Raw genomic sequence first — 20,541 nt, forward strand, 5'->3', positions numbered from 1 at the left:
GCATATCTGCCCATTTAGGAAACTTTGTCACACTTTTTAGGGCATTAAGCAAAATTTTAATTATCAAAATTCATAGTACATTAAAAGTGTAAATTTATTTCCCATTTGAGAATTTCCCGCGACATCTTTGCTACATTTCTCTTTAAAAGTAATGTAAGAAACAGTCTGAGAACTTTCCTATTTTCAGATTACAATGTTTTTTTTTTCAAATTCACGCAAAATTATTCTTTGCCTTTTTTGAAATGACAAAGTCTAACAACACGCAATCTTGTATACAAATATTTCACGCATTAAAAATGAATCTTTGTGTAGCAAGAGGTAAAAGCGCTTCAAATGCTACACATAAATAACAATGATTAAATTTAGACCAAATACCTCTTCATATTTTCTTCTTCCCAATCATCATTTCTTTAATGACCACTCAATAAGACAAGTCTCACTCCATTATTTCTTATCGATGACCTGTCTTTTTGTTCCAGGAATGTTATTTTTAATCAAAATATTTTATTGAGAAGATAAAAATGAAGATAGAGCTTGTGGCTTTCCACGAATTCAATAGTGGTAAAATTACTCATTATATATTGGTCAACTTGCGAAATAGTTTTATAAAAGCCGCTTTTGCTGACCAGCTTCATCTCCTTTCAATTTTAAGGGTAACCATGCCAAATTCATAGCACAATTGTATTTAAATAATCTAATCTTTTAACTCCCCCTTCAATCCTAACATCTTAATTGGTTTTAAACAATATATTAACCAAAATTTTTCATCGTCTAGCTGTTGCCCGAAAGTAAGTACTTTAATTTGAATTTTAACTATTTTCAAGAGGTGTCCGTAATATTATTCTTGATGTGCTGGATTTTATTGATAGTAATAAATTTATCAAGCAGCTATTAAATCACACAAACCAGTATAAATATGAGATCGGGAAATTTCAGCATAATAGGCAGTTGAAGTATTTCAATTATTTCCATCTCTGTAGGGAGAGAAGACAGTAAACTCATCCCAATGTTGCACTACTTTTTCACGCACCTTAAGAATTATAATTTGAGTTTGGTATAATAAAAATAGACCTAATTAATTACTTAGTATCTAAGATTTTATTGCTATTAAATTGAAAAGTATTCTAAGTAAATACTTGCTGTATTACAAACTATTTAATATTAAGTACGAGTAAAAATTTGAGTATAGTTCGTTCACCAGGAGTTGGCACATGGCTCCGCCTTCATCACGTGGTATCCGACTATACTATGCCACTATTTTTGGGAGAAAGATATGGACAATCCTGAACAAGGTTGCTATTTGGCGATCGTATGGCAAAAATTATTATTTCACAATGTTTATGTGCATTTTTTTAACATTAAATATGTCATAAATTTGATATTTCTCTCTTTTGAGTGAATAGTTTGCCATCTTTGAGACATTTTGCTGGGAAAACAGCAGTTTTTAAATTTAAAATATATTAAATTAGCTAGAGTAACGAAAGGTATAATGGCAGATGACAAAGCGTACTAAGTGACTGAAATAGAATTTCCTGTTTGCGTTTGGAGACCATTAAGGGTTGTCTTAATTTCAAGCACGGGGACGTTTCTCCTCTTACTCCCGCGCTGCAATGAACTCTTCATCCGAGGAGGTGGAACCAAGCGCTAACTCCTGGTGAACGAACTATAACAGTTATTGGTTCGTTTCAAGTCGTTTATTTATTTTTTAAATGAACTGCATTTTTGATAAACTGCATTAAGGTGTGAATAGCCATTTCGAAATTTTTAGTCTGTTTTTTACAATTTCTTATTCTCCACATACATTTAAATATTTGAAGTGCTTTGGTAGTCATACATTAGTCACATAGGAAAGTTAAAAATATATTAAGAAAATATTAATTTAGTTGGTACCTGAGGCTGCTATTGCTGCCGACAAGATTATCGTTATAAACAGGTTTTATACAATCTAATAAGCACTTTTAAACGTCGCTAACTGCATCATTTCCATACTTTCAGTTTTCTTGAAAACTTAGTCTCAAAATGTTTAAAACAATTTAAAAATATGTAATTCATTATCCATAAATAGTTTTATTTAATATAATGCGATATTTGTGATGGTTATATCGACTGAAATAATTAAAATATAAATACTTTGACCATGAACTGTTAGAAAAGTTTTTCTTTCAAATTTAAAAAATGATAGAGATTTTTTCGAAAACTTGGGAGCAAAATTTCTATGAATAAAAACTTAACATAGAAATGATGTCTATAAACACATTAACAACAGCTTTATTAGTCTGGAAAAAAGAGAAAAAACAAAGACAATTTTGCTAATGTTTTTGAATTAAAAAAAAATCGTACATTTGAACAAATGTGTTCAAACGACGATTCTTAAATATTTAATTTTCATGATGCTAAGTCATAGCGGAGCATTTTAAATTGTGGTATTTTTTGCTGTTTTAGTCAAGAATGGCTATAACATATCATGGAATGATATCTGTAGACTACTATTTGAAATAACTTCAGACATTTTACGTTTGAATTGTGCGGGCGCAATCATGGAATTATATTTTTGCAAATCGTAGGGTGAGTGAGCGAGTAATGTAAATTTTGGAGCAAGAGTTATGTCTTGGCTATAACATACCTAAAACTTGGTGCAAATCATGAGGAATCGTGAACAATAAATTACTTAATAAATCTAAAGTAAGTTACTTAAATCTAAAATAAAACAATAAGCAAGGGTACATCGCGTACATAAGTAATTCAGCAACTTTAAACGTTGCTAGTTCAGGAGCAAAGAAAAGATAGTTGGGCAATGGAAAAGTGCTAGATAATCTATAAAGAGTGCCCAACTTTTGTGATCGATGCTGCTTAATTAGTAAAACTAATTTTCTAAGCTACTATAAGTTGTTCAAGTTCCTCAGGTGCTTGAAACGTCTTACGAAACTCGGAAAGTAGAATAGGATGATCTGAGGCAATCTGCACTTGAAGCAACTATTGCGTAAATGCATTTAGGGTGGCTGCTGGAATCTAATCTGTATGTGGGTTCGAACAACAGCCTTACACATACTAAACTGAGGAATGGAATCCAAAGTTTCTGAGGTAAAGGAAAAAAAATCTTGCTGCGTATATCGAATTAGCGTGTGTAAGAATAACGATGATATTAATCCGAATACAAAATACTAAAAAGGGGAAGTATTTGCAAAAGAAAAATTTGAGACCAGTATTCTAAACGAACTTTTGAAAGAGAATTCTCGTGAAACTGTAAGAATGAAGGATATTTTATAGCAGTTATTTATTTTAGAGTATAAGCTTTTATGTGAAAGAAATATAACACTAAAACAAACAAGCCCTTTTTACAACGATGCAGCACCAAATTTACTTAGACTATAATGCACTAGAGGACAAATTCATGAAGCTATTTGTGATTTAAAGTGTAAATAAAATGATCAGGAAACAAAATCTTAATAATATAGGTAAAAAAATATGTGAGAAAATATGGCTAAACAATTTGACGCAACTCTGAAACTCAGATCACTTTCTCCCTTTTTAATAAATTAGGTAAAAGTAAGTAAAATAAAAGACATATTTTTCATAGTTTTACGTCAAAGAATTCTGGTTATTCAGCAAGGGGTTAAGAGAGAGCGTTCTATAAAACTGTTTTACCTCTAAAATTTTTTTTATGCTTATAAGACTTATGTCTGAATGCCAATTTTGATCATAAAGCTCTTACATACTAGGTTGGGTTATACGGTCAATGCTTTTTTTTCTTCATATAAGCAGTAAATTCCTGCGTGCGAAGTTACAGAGTAAAATGATGTGGGTAAATTAACAAAACAATTAATAATTTCACCTTTGCTTAGGAGAAAAACTCATTTCATTTGATTAATGATTTAGAGCAATTAAAAAAATATATCACTTTAAGAAAAAAATAAATTTCAATATTGAAATTTCGCAACTTTTTTTAAAAATTAGAGATGAAAAATCTTGTATGTATTTGATAATATAATATTCCCAAGAAAATAAGCTCAAAATCTGCAGGGTAATGTTTTTCTTACTTTTTTTTTAAATATCTTCAATATAAACTATGCTTTTGATAATGCTTTCTAGCAGAAAATGTCGACACGTTTAAGTTATCGACAATATGTGAAATGCCGATACGTTAAAATGTAAAGTGTCGACAGGTTAACATCAATATGTTGCTTATTAAAAAGTAAAGCAATAGCACTACAGCCAGTTGCCACCTAAAAGGGGTCTTAGAAGTCAAGCCTCCACAATGTTCACATTAACGACATAAAGGTGACAATATGGTTGGTATTGTGCACTAGTCATTTACTTCACAAACAATCTGGTATGTGTTGATCCCCATATACTACAAATATCAGATGATACATGAAGCTATAAGAGGATACATAACATCGATCTTTTTCAATGAAGATTCACTGCCTGAACCACTTCACCATTACGGCTCATAATTGTATATAATTTCATAAAAATCTTTTTTAAATGAATTGATTTTCTGCAGCTTCAATATTTGATGACAATTAGGAAAGAATGCAGAGATTATCAGCACAAAAATATTAGAAAACTCTGCAGTGTTCAGTTAAAGTCAGAGATTTTACTATAGAAACAATACTAAAAAGTATGTCAGACACTAGAGTATATAGGTTAACTACGTAGGCAATATTGACTCACTCTGGAATTTATGACTACATAAATTACTAATACTTCTCTAACTTCTAATTCTTCTTTATATGAGTTTTTACGCATTCTTCAAGAGAATATGTAAAAATTCATTTGAAGAAGAATTTTTTTTAAATAGAGTACACTTCAAAATAATTATTTTATATTCCTTCAAGAGCCAATACAAAGCAGTTATTAAGTCTGCTATTTTTTGAGGAAACAAATTACCAACCAATTTTATGGTGAGAATACTGTAAAATAGCTTCACTTTGGTTGCTTCTCTGCAATTTTTTTTTTTCATTTGGAAATTTGAATAGACATTTTTTTATTCATAATTCAAACTTCACTTAAAAAAATTCGGTAATTTTTTTACTTATTAATGTAATTCAACATTAATTTGGTATTTTTTTAAAATAATTTCACTGAGAAAAAAGTATGGTCAAATATACTAGAATTTGCTAAAATTTACCGTGTTTCTGGCTCTATGGGAGCATAAAAAAGTGTGGTAATTTTTACAGAAACGCTTTAGTAGTAATTTTTGGTATAATTGTGAATAAAATGTGGTTCTGTCTCAACAACCTAAAAATATTGTGAGGAAGTAACGAGTTCGAATCCCGTCGCAACCCTGGAAGTATCTATTGATATTTATTTATTCATTGCTACACCTGCATTTTCATACTTATGTGCTCATCACAAAGTTCATTTTGTAAGTCCTCGCCAAGTCATAGTACAGATAGCACAATAGTACGATACAGACGTATATCACAAACATATACTGTATCCTCGGATACGGTTGGTTTTGAACTCCTTACCTCCATACTACAATCGATGCATAATTGAAATGAATTTTCCTAATTTGAAAGATCTTTCTTCTTCCACTTGGCAAGTTTTTATAATAAGCCATACTTTGTAATGCGCACTCAAGTTTTCATATGAAAATATAACTACAAGTAAATACTTAGAGTAGTATTGTTCTTAAACCATTCGTTTTTCAGGAGTCTAGCAGTTCATATTTTTTAAATTCAGGTAGCTGGTACGAATTCTACAGTAATTCTGGATGTGTAATAATAAATACATTTGATTTGTATGCATATACAGGTTCATGTGCTTAATACAAAGAATAGATTGTCTCTTATCAATTGAAGAGCAGATGAAAAAGATGAAAAAGTGAAAGACAAAAATGAAAAAGATGGTACGACTCGCTATCCCTTTACTTCAGAATTGCTGTTGTTGCCGTCGGCCATTAAGGCACTGATTGTAGGATTTTCTTTTTTCCCTGTTACTTTCTATGCTACAGAAATGTTCTCAGCTAAACAGAAGAAAAGGTCAAATATAAGACAATAAGAATTGGTCAATAAGAATTTTCAATAAATAGGTATTAGTAAAAGTGCACCATATTGAAAACAACGAAAGTAAAAGTCTCTGTTTTTTAATCGTCTAAATAAAAAATAATTTTGTTTAATTTTTTAACAAAAATTTTAAGGAATCGTTGAAAAAAATTTCTTATGCAAAGAGGGCGGAGAGTTAAGAAATAGGGTGAATCTGTATACTAGAGAAATAAAGAAAATTGGGAGAGGGTTTAAATAACACTAGTCCATTTCAGTTTTCGGGGAACTGTTATATATCTTACAAAAAATAAAAAAAAGATAAGCTCTCTGGAGACAATATTCGATGACATCAGACATGACTGGCACTGGCAAAATTTACTATATATANATATATATATATAGTTAAGATCAGCTTAAATTAGTGTCTTATTATAATTTCCCAAAAAATCTTGTTAGGCTTTACTTCATTCAACAACGTTATAAAAAATATGTAGAAAAGTAATTTGAACTATAGTAATTTAAAACAACAATTTAGAGAGCCTAGTATAGTGGAAGTAATTAAAACACCACGAGTCTCATAAACATACTTGGAGATAAGACCCGGGTGAAAATAATAACATTTAAAAAGCCAGAAGGAAAGGGAAGTAGAAGTAGGCAGCACAAGACTACGCAGAACAGTTTCATCGAATTGGTCTAACTAGTGGAAACTGACTAAGACTACCTTGGACGGTAATGCTTAGAGAGATGATATGAAAATTATCTATTATAAAACCATTTCTGCAACAATTAGTTTATTATTTTTATTTTTAATGTATTTTTTTGGAATTGACGTAAAAACATAATGTTTAGAGTAATAGTTTGAAAGTGGCTCCGAAGTAAAAATGTTATTAAAGATGATGCAACAAAGTTCCATAGCAATTTTCTTTTAACTTTACTTATTTCGTAAGAAAAAAAATATTTAATGCATTGTTTGAGAAAAAGCGGAATTAATGAAGTTTCATGTTAAATAAAGATCAGTTTCATGCTATAAACCTCATTTATTGTGTTAACTGTTAATATAGCGTAAAGATTTGTAATGAAGTGGAATGCATATTTCCAAGCTTCTTAAAAAAGTTTTACACAAGTATTTGTTCATGTAGATAATAATTAAAATACTTTCGCAGATAAATATGTGTTTTGCAAGCTAGTTTAATCAGGATATCCCGATAATTATCTAATAGTAATTAAAAAATGATACTTGACTCAACAGTTTTAATATTTCGCTCATAGGCTGCAATAGCGGCACAGCTCAAAAAATGATGTTTTGAGATAAGTGCGTTTAAAATTTTCATTGATAAGGAAAATCCATAAAAAATGCTTTCTTTTGCTTAAATGAATATTACCTTCAAGTTGAATTATGAGTTGTACAATCATGCTGCTGAAAAGAATTTGTATTTTCATATTTACGCCTGTTCTTAGTCCAAAACTCGTGTTTTTTGAGTTGTGCCACTATTACAGTTCATGAGCGATTTGTCCATATACTAATATAGGATCTAGAATTAATATTGCATAAAAAGATTTTACGAATTAAGGTATAAATTGCAATTTAATGCGAAATTCTTTTATAAAAATGTTTGAAAAAAACATGTTTTAACAAAAAAAGCGACAAAAAAATTAAAAAGAAAGAATCATGATGCGTTTTTTCTTAGCCATGTTTGCAATATACTAATTATAAATTAGAAACTTGAATATAATGTGGCAAAAAGTATTTTAACTATGAATATCTAACACAAAAATATTTGGGTTTTACATAAAGAAAAAACCCACTGACTATTGAATATCCATAAATTCCCATTAAATAAGACTGAAGAAACACTGAATTTCAAACTGTAATAAAAAGATGCTTACATCTTTTTACCTATTATTTGAAGTATTCAATGCATTTTATATATAAAATAAACTCAAAGTTAAAAAAAATCCTTGTAAAATTTTAAAAGTTTTTAACAACAAATTATTTTTTTTCTAACTTTCAGAGGAGATCCAAAGAAAATTATGTTGTGTAAAAAATGTGCCAGTGATTATTCAATTTGCAACGATTATTCTAACATAATCTTTTCTAGAGCGCATGATATTACAATTAAAAACAAGGAGAGAAATTGATGTGCAAAACGAGATTGTTTATCAAACGGAAAAGAACACTTAAAAAAAAATATTTGATTCAATGAATTATAATTAGTGCATGCATGTTTTTTTTTATCTCCCTCAGTTTATTTTTTGTAAAATATTTATTTCACTTGAAAAACAAATAACAATGGGAGTAAATATTGCATGAAAAAATTCTTGAAGAAGAGAGAAAGTGAAAAAGTGCTTAAAAAATCGTACTCATTAAAATGAGAGAATTACGAACAAAGAAATGAAATAGAAATCGAATTGAAGTGAAGAAAAAAGTGAAAAGATGGAAATGAAATGAGTTTCATCATCAAGAAGCTACTTGTCTCGGTCCACTGCGCTATGTATTTTTTCATTCGTTGAAAAATTAAAGATGGCGGAAATATCAAGTCTGAATGTGATGAAAATGACATGAGGTTAAACTCTTTATTTTTTTATTTTAAGTTTCATTTTATTTACTTATTTTCCATTAAAAATAAATATCTTTTAGTATTTTGTGGCTCTGTTTTTTTCTCCATTTCATTATTTTTATCTTGTATCTTTAAAATCTGCTTTATCATTTGACATTATTTTACGATTTCCTTTTTTAAAATATCTGTAGATAGGATTTTTAATAGTTCTAAATTACAAGCCATCTAGTAAGAGATTATATTTTTGTAAATGTAAATTTAAAATGAAATTTTGAATGACGGAGATATTTATTTTAATGATTTTAGAACCTGCAATAACAAGATCACAGAGATTGCTGTCTGTGTGTTTTCAGTCCTTGGGTGTATTTGATTTTCCGTGGACATGGCGCCACCACCAAAACTTGCAATACTGTATGTAACTTGTAAAACTTGTAAAAAGTTTCTGACAACTTCTTTAAAGAATTAATACAATTTGCATTTGAAGTAGGCTAAAAATGCAAAATGTTTTTTTTAGCTATTTACCTTTCTTTCTAAAATTCCTGACGAGATCAAATGATAATTGTCTTTTATTCAACTCAAAAAACAACAACTTGTACTACCCGATTATTCAACTTGTAATACATTCTAACGTTGTCCCCTCGAGAACAGATGATATTACAATTAAAAATGAGAAATTAATGCAGGAAGAAAAATAATTTATCTTCCGAGAATTTAAGCTCACAAAAAAAAACTTTACTTCGAGCATTTTAATTTGAGTGTGAATAGTTTTTCCTTTTAACATTTTTTTTATAAAATATTTCTTATGCTTAGAAACAAATAACAATAGGAGTAAATATTAAAAAAAACTCTTCAAGGAGTGAAAGTGAAAAAGTACTTAAAAAATCGTGCTCATTAAAATGAGAGAATTACGAACAAAGAAATGAAATAGAAATCAGACTTAAAAAAAAGCAAAAGATGGAAATGAAATGAGTTTCATCATTAAGAAGCTACTTGTCTCGGTCCACTGCATTTATATATATATTTTTTATTTCGTTGAAAAATTAAAGATAGTGGTAATACCAATGTTGAATGTGATGAAAATGACATAGGGTTAAAATCTTTATATTTTCCTGTTTCTTTTAGTTTTATATATTTTTTCTTACATTTTTAATTCTTCATGCCTTCTTTCTAAATTCATTTCTTCGTTTAATTTTATTTTATCCTTTATGCAGTGATAGTTTATTTTTAATGCATTCTCTTAAGTCCTCGCAGTCTGGAATTCTAATTGTTACAAAAACTTTTAATCTCGTCACAACGTTTTTATTTTCTCAAAATGAAACACTATTTTTTGTCAAAATATTACTTTTCAGTTGACAGCCATATTTATCTTGATTATTCAGTGATTCTTATAAGCGAAACAAAATAATACTTACAGCTTTGGTTAATTCTTTAAAGTATAAATGCATTTTGCATTCAAAATAGGCTTGAAGTTTTAAAATTTTAACTGTTTTCAAGGTTATTCACCTTTTTTTCTCAATTTCCCGTAAGGTCATTAGAAAATTGTCTTGTTTGCAATGCAAAAAGATTTATAACACATACTACTGATTATACAATTTGTGTTATATTCCATCATTGTTCTCTCAAGAGCAGACGATATTACAATTAAAAATGAGAAATTAAAGCCCGTTAAAAAGTAATTTATCTTCAAAAAACTTACATTCGCAAAAAAAACTTGATTTCGAGAATTTTAATTCGAGTAGGAATTTTTTTCTCAGTTTATTTTTTATAAAATATGCTTAAAAAACAAGTAACAATTAGGGTTAATATTTCATGAAAAAATTCGTGAAGCGAAGTGAAAGTGAAAAAAGGCTTAAAAAATCGTACTTATTAAAACAAGAAAATTACGAACATACAAATGAAATAGAAATCGGATTATAGTAAAAAAAAAAAAGAGTAAAAGATGGAAATGAAATGAGCTTCATCATCAAGAAGCTACTTGTCTCGGTCCACTGCGTTACGTATTTTTTCATTCGTTGAAAAATTAAAGATGGCGGAAATATCAGCGCTGAATGTGATGAAAATGACATAGGGTTCAACACTTTATCTTAAGTTTCGTTTTATTTATTTATTTTTTATTAAAAAAAATGATAATTTTCAGTTCTTTGCGTCTTTTTAAGTGATTTCTTCGTTTTAATATCTTTATCTCGAGTGCTTAAAATTGTTTTATTGTATGACAATATTTTTTTTCTAAATATTTAAGAGTTTCAATTATTCGAAACTGCAAAAAACTTAAGAGAGCGATATTAGTTTTATTAAAATATAGTAACATCACATTCTAACATTTTCAGTTAACGTATTGTCTCTTTTTTATTTACAGTAATATTTATCGTCTTTATATATTAAATAGAGTAGAAAAGAAAAATAATAATTTTCTTTTTGCATCGGAAACGAAAAACGTAGGGTGTATAACTTCTTAATGGCCTTAATTTTAATTTTTTATAATTTTGCAGCTTTATTCTTTCTTTAGTTTTATATTTGTGAATTTGTTTATAGTAAAAAGGATTAAAATTTTGATTAGTGGATTGATTATAGAGTTAAAATTTGCTTTTAAAACCAATCTTTATTTGCATTATCACCACGATCACTGCTTCGATTGAAATCAGAGCTCTCATATGAAACATTTCTGTAAAACTGAAGAGATTAAAACAAGAATCTCTGCTTAAATTAATTAAGTTCTAGTTCCAAAACATATAGCAAAGTTCCTCATCACGAAAACTCTGTGCTTTTTTCTAAAGTGATAAAATTTTTAGGGTATGATTATGCAGTACATACATCGTGTGGAGGGTAAATTATTCAGTGACCTCGGTTTCAGATGGGGTTCAATTACCTGTGCTTAAAATTGGATATCTAATCAAATCGAACTCTCTCTGATTGTGATTTAGTGATTTGGATTTCTCTACTGTACAATGCCCCCTGCAGTGCCAGAACCAGGAAGTACTTTAATTTGTTTACTTTCTTCAGTTCTGTAATGAAAAATTTCAGTAAAATGATATTTCAGCTTATAATTCTCCGTATTTGTTCAAAAACTTCAGAACATTAAATTTATAATTATTTGCAATTGAACATGATGCTCCCAATAAAAAATTTCAGTTAATTTTAACAAATTTTTTTACAATTTAGCAATTTGGAAGTAAGAAAAATTTCGATCGCCCTTCAAATGTCTCTAGATATAAATTTAGAATTGTAGCAGTGAGTGAAGTATTGTAACATGTATTGTCAGCCACTAAGTACAGAAGGAGATTTGAGTATTTTAGGTATTTTGAAGGAGCTCGAAATTTTTATTTCAAAATTCTTTTGCAGACTATGGCAAGTTAATAAAAATGTAGCAAAAGTAAAAAACATATTACAATTTGCGCAGTTGATTAAATTTAGAATTTAATACTACTTGAAACCTGAGACTGAGGTCTGAGTCCGAAGAATTTTATTTCTAGGTCAACCGAGCCTGAAGAATTTTAATCCGAGATGCATAAGATCACTTAGTGCTCAAGTCCACCCGAGATACATAGGATCACTGAGCGCTCGAGTTCATCCGAGATACATGGGATCACTTAGCGCTCGATTCCACCTGAGATACATAAGATAACTTAGCGTATGAGTCGACCCGATTGCCAAATTTTGAGGTCTTGCTGTTTAAAAAAAATCAATTTTTAGCTAAATAATAGTCATTTGACGATTAATGTTTGACTCGCAAAGCAAAATCATTAAACATAAATCGGAGATCGCTGTATTTCTTATGCCTTATGAATTTTGTCTTTTTTGTAATTAATAACTGAACTAAACATTAGTTTAAAAGTAGTAAAGGGTTCATGGAAGTGCCTTTTTTCAGTAAACGACCTTAAGAGTGATTCATATCTATCACGGGAAAGTCTTAAAACTAACCGAAATATGGACTAATTCAAAACATGGATGTTTATTTTTTCGCAATAAATTATGAAATAAAAACCTTTTTCGAAATTTTTAAAAAAATAATAGTTTAAAACACAAATATAAACGCACTAAAAATATAAGCAGACGTAATTGATTTTTTCTATGCACAAGTAAAAGTGATAAACTTTGGTGGACTGAAATAAAAAATAAAAAATACTTATATAATTCTCTGTACTCATTTGACTTAAAATGAAACTCGAGACAATATCTTTACGTTTTTAACAGTTTCAAGAATGTAACGCAAGAATGATTAAAACTTCCTCAAAAGTAAACTTCGAGTTGTTATTAAGTGCAAAGTTGTGTTTCTGGTCAAGTTTTAAGTAACAAGAGAGAGGGATTTGCGTTCTTTTTAATTTTCAATTTATATCAAGAAAATCTCGACACATTGAGATTTCACGAAGAGAATTTCACATTTTTATTTCTTAGCTAAATGAATCTGACTCTGGATCCTTGGAAAAATTGTTTTTTTTATTTTCCTTGTAGAAATATTTGGTTAAACTTATTCCTTAAAAAAATCAAACAGAAAGAAATTGAGTTGTCCTTCTCAATAGTATTTATATTATTTTCTAGAATATATTTTTAAAGTTGATTGGCAATTAAAATGGATATCCATCATAAAAATAATTAAAAAACATTGAGTAATAATGATTTTTGATTAGATTTATGAAAACTAAAATTATTTTTTTTGTAGTCTGATCCTTACTTTTTGTTAGACTATCTAAGAAATCATCTTCAGTTTCAAAAATGTACGAATTTTTAACAATCAGAAACATTGTTAAGAATTTTTATTTTCGCAAGAAAAGAGAGAATTCTGCTACTTTGTGTTGGAATATGTGCTTAAAGAAATATAAAATGCATGATTGAAATTAAACCCTTGTCAGCACTAAAGCTCAATTAGAAAAAAACCCATTTTAGCCTCAATAAGAAATATGTTCAGCTCTTATGGTATTTCTGAGTAAAATTTAACGTTTATGCAAACGGAAAAGCGCATTCAAAAATTTTCAAAGATATAAACACTTGTTAAAAAAAAGAAGTTTTTTTAATCATTTAAATTTGTTTATTAGCTAATTATGATCAAAGTTGGCATTTACTTTTAAATATTATTTGAAATATTTCAATTATTATTTAAAAGAAAAAGGAAATAACTTTAATTAAATGGCAGTTTATTAAAATTGAATTGCATGTAGGGTTTAATGTCACAAGGTCCAACTGGGAAATTCAGCGTAAAATTATTAGAATTGTTATAAATCAGAATGTAAAAAGTAAAAATAAATTACGACACATAAATAACGTAAAATTTTGAACTCTATCAAAAAACGGAATAAAGCGTGTGATGTTCAGTTGGCGCATGAGACATGGTTTGGCTATACCGCACCTAAAACTAGGTTGAAACCCAAAACTATGTTAAAATCACTATAGCAAAGTTTTAACGTGGTGACTTAGACAATATTGAAACAGCTGGGTTAAAGCAGAAGCAACCAGTCTTAAATTCAGACAACTTTGTTAAAATAAGATGTTTAAGTATGTATGCTTGTGAGAAATAAAGAACTTACGTCTTAATGAGGTTAAAACCATGGCGATAGCAGCTCGATTCAAAGTTTGCTTCCGACTTGTTTTGACCAGATTGATAGACAGGCTCTGGGTTGGAATCAACCATTGCCATCAAGATGGTAGGGGGAGATTTTCGGGTCTTTCTTCTCCAGGTTACGCAAATACAGGTTAGACATTTCACGAATTCTTCTAGGAAGAATGATTTTTTTAATGCTTAATCCAGAATTCCTTTCATCTTCTTGTGTCTTCGGTACAAAAATTACAAGGCTATGAGTTGGAACATTGATTAGTCATCGGCTTAGAGCCGAATATAAATTAAACTAACTAAATAAATAATATAAATTAAAGTTAATTACAGTAAATTAAAGTTTCTTAACTTTTTTAAGACAGTGTTCAGTAGTCCTTGAGATAGTTTGCTGAAACAAAAGTACTCTTATCTATGAAATGATAAGTTAGGGTAAAACAAGTAAAAAAGAAGTAATGTATAATACTTTGCTTATCTTAAAACATCCTTTTAAGGATTTTATTTAAAAAAAATAATATTTACAACAATTTCACATAAAAAAAATTTTCAGTTTATTATTCTCTCTTTTTTTCAAGAGCTTAAAATGATCTTATTATAATAACAGTACAAAATATTTTGAAAATACATATTTTTTTAAATATAAATTAAAACCAAAGCAATTTTTTCCTTTTTAATTATAAAGTTACATTTTTCAACAAATCAAACTTTCAAAATTATTTTTGAGATGCATAGCCAATTCCTAGATAAACCTTAAATACCTTCCACAAAATGGAGATAAAATTGAAACATTAACCATTTATCTCGATTCCAGCGAAATGGAATTACTAAAGCTTATCAAGAGGATCAATAAATAATTGCCTATAGAAGACTATCAACTATTCCTCAATCTAATGCAACATTTTCGCCAATCACAGAGCAATCTTAAGGGATTGAATTTCAGCAATACTCACTAGTAATGTATCTGAACGAAACCAATCGTCTTTGAGAGAGAATGGAAAACACTTTTATTCCTGGAGCTTTGGGAAGGGTGCGTGCTTAGAGCTCTATTTGAGAATTAATTACCAAGCCTCTTTCTGATGGTAACTTTTCTAATAAAATTCAGCATTTTTAAATAATTCTAAAGTTACAAATACTTGAAATTGATTTCATTTTAAATGTTTCTTAAAAAGGCACAAGATTTAAGTACAATTATACTTCATGATGAAAGTAATTGAATTTAATTTAATCTGTTTTGTACTGGCAAGAGTATATGATGAAAGTCAAAATTGGTATTGGGTTTGATGATGCTGCAAGTTTTCAAAAATTAAGAATTTATTTTGTTTTCTAAAAGGCGTATGTTCGAAATAGGATTATATCATAGTTATTGAGTTGAAATTAATTTATAAATATGTTGCTTAATTTTAATTCATGAAAACTACGATAATCTCTCGAAGTAATGACCATAAAAATTTGTTATATATTGAAGGTGAAAAACGAATAATTATTTTCCTTCTTAATATCGAGGTATTTTGGTAACGTGATAATTGCTTTAAACTGAACGTTTAGGATAATGACGTTTTAATTAAGTAATCTAAAGTTTATTGCTTTGAAAAAATGAAAGAAATTGAAGAAATGAAAGAAATTGAAGAAATGAAGGAAATTGAAGAAATGAAAGAATTATTAAAGAAATGTTTATTGTATAAAATGCATGGTTATCTCTGGAGCTTAATAGATCAATTAGTTTTACCAACCACAATAAATCAAAAAATGTCACTTCGATGTAAAGCCCTTATCTTAAAGCATTCGTAGTTCAGATTAAAAAAAAGGAGAAACTCAGAAATTATTACTTTCTGTTACAGTTAGAGGACAATTTGAAAAAAATACTGAAACAAAAACTGATTCAATTAAAGATTTAGCTATGGAATTTCAAATGTTATAGCTAAAATTTTATTACTCCCTTCGTTCAAAACCATAAAAAGAAAAATATTGTATGTAGGTTCTTATGGTTCTAAAGTGAAAAAAGAATAATACAACAACATGACATTTAGGTAATTAATAAGTATTGCAATATAAAACAGGAAAAAAATTACATTTATACTATAAATAACTAAACTAAACCTTAACTAAAAAGTGATTCAATGAAACTTTTCCTATGAAAATCTTATGAAATAACTAAATTTTTTTTACTCTCCCGATACGAAACCATAGGAAGGAAAATAATAAATATAGGTCCTAATTAAAGTAACAAAAAAGTATACTACTTAGATAGTCAATTTGTATTGTTTACCTATTGGCATTAGTTAAATTAGAAAAAAATGTGTTGGCGTTCAACTAGGAACTAAAGTATAATGGTAAGTTGTATAAAATATTTTATAATTATCTTTAAGTTTATAGCCTACGATATTCCGTAATAAATATTTTTGTTTCACAAACTATAAATATTTTAAATAAATAAATAATTATGATAACTTTATTTGTTTTGTAAGGGTTTAGCTTTTGATAAAGTTTTTTTGCTTAGAAAAATAATAGTTTATATAACATTTCTTAAAAAATTTCTGACTTGCATCTCTTGCTTTAAAAGTACATTTAAAATTCATAAAAAAAAGCAATAAAAACAAAGAAATGTTGATAAAAAAATATCACTTTCCGCGTAAACAAAATTGGAAGATCCGTTTGGTTTTTCTGTCGTATTTGCTTAAAACACAACCCATATTTACAAAGCATTTTTTATACCGAATTTTAGGAAAGAATTCCCATGCTGCCAGAGCTCTCTTACAATTCAAACTATGACACTAGAACAATATTTTGATCTCATTTTATATCTTAAAATTCGTTGCTTATTTTGGAATATCACTGAATGCAAAGAAGATGAAAAATGAAACTGATAAAAATTCTTCTTGCAAGCCAAAAGTCATGTAGAGAATACGAAATTCCGGATTTTGGGAATTTCTTGCCATTTTAAGTTTTGTTTTAAGACTGAAGATTCCCCAAATGGTTCCTGTTATTTTGAGATTTAATTGGTTGTTGGCTATAAAAAGCTGTTATCACGTTTTCTTGTTTTCTTGATGTTATCTTTCTTACGTGAATTATGTGCAATTCTTACAACATTTATTATTTTCATACAATACTATAGGCCAGTTTTTTTAAACTTTACACATATGCATAGCTATAGCTGAAAATCATATGTAATATATATATATGCATGATTGANATATATATATATATTACGTATGATTTTCATTGACGTCACTGACGTCAAAATTTTTATGTAAATATGTAACAAGAAGCGACAGGAGCAAATGTTTTTTTCACATTAAAATATGTATATAAAAAAATTGTAAATAGTGTCTCTAAAGTATATTAATTAATATCTCTTTTTCTTTCTCACATTTGTTTTTCTATGTTCATAATTTAAAAGCAATTCTCCTTAAGTAATTAATGCAAACTTCTGGGTACAAGGTCTAAATTGAGATTCATGTTCAATTACATATGGGGTGAGTTAAATGCTGTGTTTAATGTTACAAGATACATAGGACGAGAAGCTGCGCCAAACAGAATTTTAAAGCATATCAAAAGAAAAAAGGAACGCTACCGTTCTATCTTCATAAAATATATATACTTAATAAAACGGTTAATAGCAAAGCAGGTATGTTTAAAAGGTCGATAAAAAGTGTAATTACGTAAAATAGATGAAATAGGTAAAACTGAACATTGGTAATAAATAAAAGTGAATAAAATCAGATAAAAGTTACATACAATATAAAATACCAATATTTCACAGAAATGCAAAAATGTTAGAATAAAGAGTTTGACCTAACAAATTCTTCATACTTGTAACAGTGCTACTAAAAAAGGTAAGACGATGCTCGTTAAAACAGGGAGAGATGGTTAAAATGTGATGTAGCGTAGGAAAAACGTTACAAAAAGTGTCGCATTGTAGATGTTCTCCGAGCTAGAGATGGAGGGGTCAGTCTAGAGTGGCCGATTCTGAGACGACAGTTTTACATCTGAAATACATAGACGTGACTCGGTAAACTAAATAAAATGACAAATCTTTTTTGGGAAGGGTGATTAACAAATGATTAATGAAGCATAAAATTGGATGAGTGTAGCTAAAAAATTTTAAACAGGTTCAAAATGCTCATACTACTGCTACTTATTTTGTTACTTCAGAATGTCTTTGTAAGACTTTCGTGTGAAGCACAAAAATATCTGCTGCTATATCAATAGGATGGCAACAACTTCAGCGGTGAAGGCGAGTCAAATATCTCGGATTTTGTAACTATAAGTACCATCAGCGATGATGATACCACAACCTACGTATCTAGCAGATTTTGAAAGATCATGTGATGTAATCAACATACTAGATTCAAGTACAAGCTCAGGACGTTAGGTTAGTTCTATAGGACGATAGTTAGCAGGATATTTAGGGTCCTTACCTGGTTTTGATCTTTCCCTAACCAATTTGCTGAAAAAGAAAATGCAAAAAATCAACATATTTTTTTATTTTATTAATAAACACAAGGAACTAAAACAAAACATAATACACAAGTTCTAAGTTGAAATTTAAATTTTTTTTTGTGTGAAAAATATTTCATTTACCAACAGTTTACCATACCAAATTATCTCGGGCAAATGAAAAAAATTAAATATTAGTCTTTGTATATGTTCACATCTTCATTATCTGAAAAATAATCTGCATTACTTTCACTTTCGCTAGCGAGTGCCATTTGTTTACTCTTTATTCTATGTAAATTCATCAACCATCGTATATACAATTGCACAAAACACGTGTGCAGTTCCATAAACAGCAAAACTCCCAAACAAAAATTAACAAACTTAAAAGCAGACAAAAATTAACAGCAGATTATCATTATTTTTTATTTTGCTTCTCGTCGAGTAAAAAGCTACAACAAAACGTATTGACAAATTCTGCTATGCCCGAGTTTACTCGGGATAATAAATGTTTGCAATATATACATACCCGAGTTAATTCGGGATAATCAGGAAAGCGGTTAATATGGGTATCACACTTGCTTCACGCCAACCAGGCGGGTATGTTTGTTTCGTCCATGCTTCCTTAAATAGAACGAGAACAGTGACAATGACGTCCCATCTAGGAGGCGGAGTACGTGCTACGTGATACCGTCAGGACCGGGGCTTGTATTTTTTGACCAATAAAGTACTCGCTGTAATTCTACAAAATTAAAATAACTCTCATAGAGGTAGAGACAGCACGTATCAAAGCTGATGTTATTCCGTCCGTTTTTATGTTTATGATGCTTAAATGGTGAACTGTAACTCTCTGGACTAGAGACAGCAGCAAATGCCTCACCAAGCATATTTCAGACATCAACAGGTGAAGAGTAAATGGTAAATTTTTTTCTCTACCGGAAGGTGAAATTCATGGTATATGTCGTTAGCTCCTTTGACACTCGACCAAACTTGTCTGGGAGAAGTCGAAGATGTTATAAACGAGACATAACGGGACCAAAAATCTCTTTGACTATTGCGTCTGACTTTTAATGCTATTGCTTCAGCCCGTTTAAAGGCTGAAAGGTTGACAGTGTTAGGGTAACGGTGGGAGATGTTTCACAAGCGTCTTTGCTCTTTATAAACAGTATTGCATTTCGCACTCAAGCACGGGTGGCAGGGAAGCAAACTTGACGACTTGGGTATACTATATTCTGCCTCTTGGATAACTATGGATTTCATACTCTAAATGCTGCTGTTATGTGCTACTATATTATTTGTGGCATGACAAATAAAGAACAAAGTTGAGGGTCTTTTTTAATGGAAACTGTAGCAGAGTGTGGAATTATGAGAGGAAAGAGATCGCTGTTATTGAAATCACTCACATTAAAATTTAGGAAAGACAAGAGAACTAGCAAACATAATGCTAAATCAGTGGAGTGAGAAGTTCTAAAAGATGTATGAAAGAGAGTTTTTTCGTCTGGAAAACAAATTATAGTTCATGATATGTAGTTCAATTTCACGCACCTGTTCATTGCAGGTGAAACTGCTTTGACTATTTTAATCTCTGAGCAAAAAAGTCCAAAGTAACCTTTTTGTTTTCGGTGGAAGAGAAAAACCCTCACTTAACGATCAAAAAAATTTTCTCACACTGCGCATTTATTATTATTAAAGATCTCTATATATATTATTAAAGATCTCTTACACGGCGACAAAAAAAGCCTCATTTCAACTCCCCGAATGGCAACGCTGAAAAATCGACCAATGATTGCCGCTAAAAATGTCACATGCCAAATCAGCTGAGGTGGCTCAACATATAGCGCTTTTAAAAACGGAAACTGAAATAACCAGAGAGAGCATTCTCACTGATCTCTTCCGAAACTCACCCTATCAGCTGCGGCAATGTCATACTATTAAGCTAGGCAGAAGTGAGTAGACTTTGTCGATAGATCTCTATTTTAGTATTTTGTCGAAAGCGCTTTTTTTCACGAATTTATTT

General features: G+C 29.3%; 1 long non-coding RNA gene across 1 annotated transcript in view; it reads right to left on the reverse strand.

The window, feature by feature from the left end:
* Positions 1-3,161: 3,161 nt before the first annotated feature.
* Positions 3,162-20,541, reverse strand: part of LOC122271076 (uncharacterized) — a 40,580-nt gene continuing 23,200 nt past the window's right edge. Inside the window, exons 2-3 of the long non-coding RNA XR_006226148.2 lie at positions 18,509-18,537; positions 3,162-5,971 (exon numbers count right to left, since the gene is read on the reverse strand). This is a non-coding gene — a long non-coding RNA (uncharacterized lncRNA). The remainder of the gene's footprint in view (positions 5,972-18,508; positions 18,538-20,541) is intronic.

Source organism: Parasteatoda tepidariorum, chromosome 3 (assembly GCF_043381705.1).
Source record: "Parasteatoda tepidariorum isolate YZ-2023 chromosome 3, CAS_Ptep_4.0, whole genome shotgun sequence".
NCBI classification, from domain to species: Eukaryota; Metazoa; Arthropoda; class Arachnida; order Araneae; family Theridiidae; genus Parasteatoda; species Parasteatoda tepidariorum.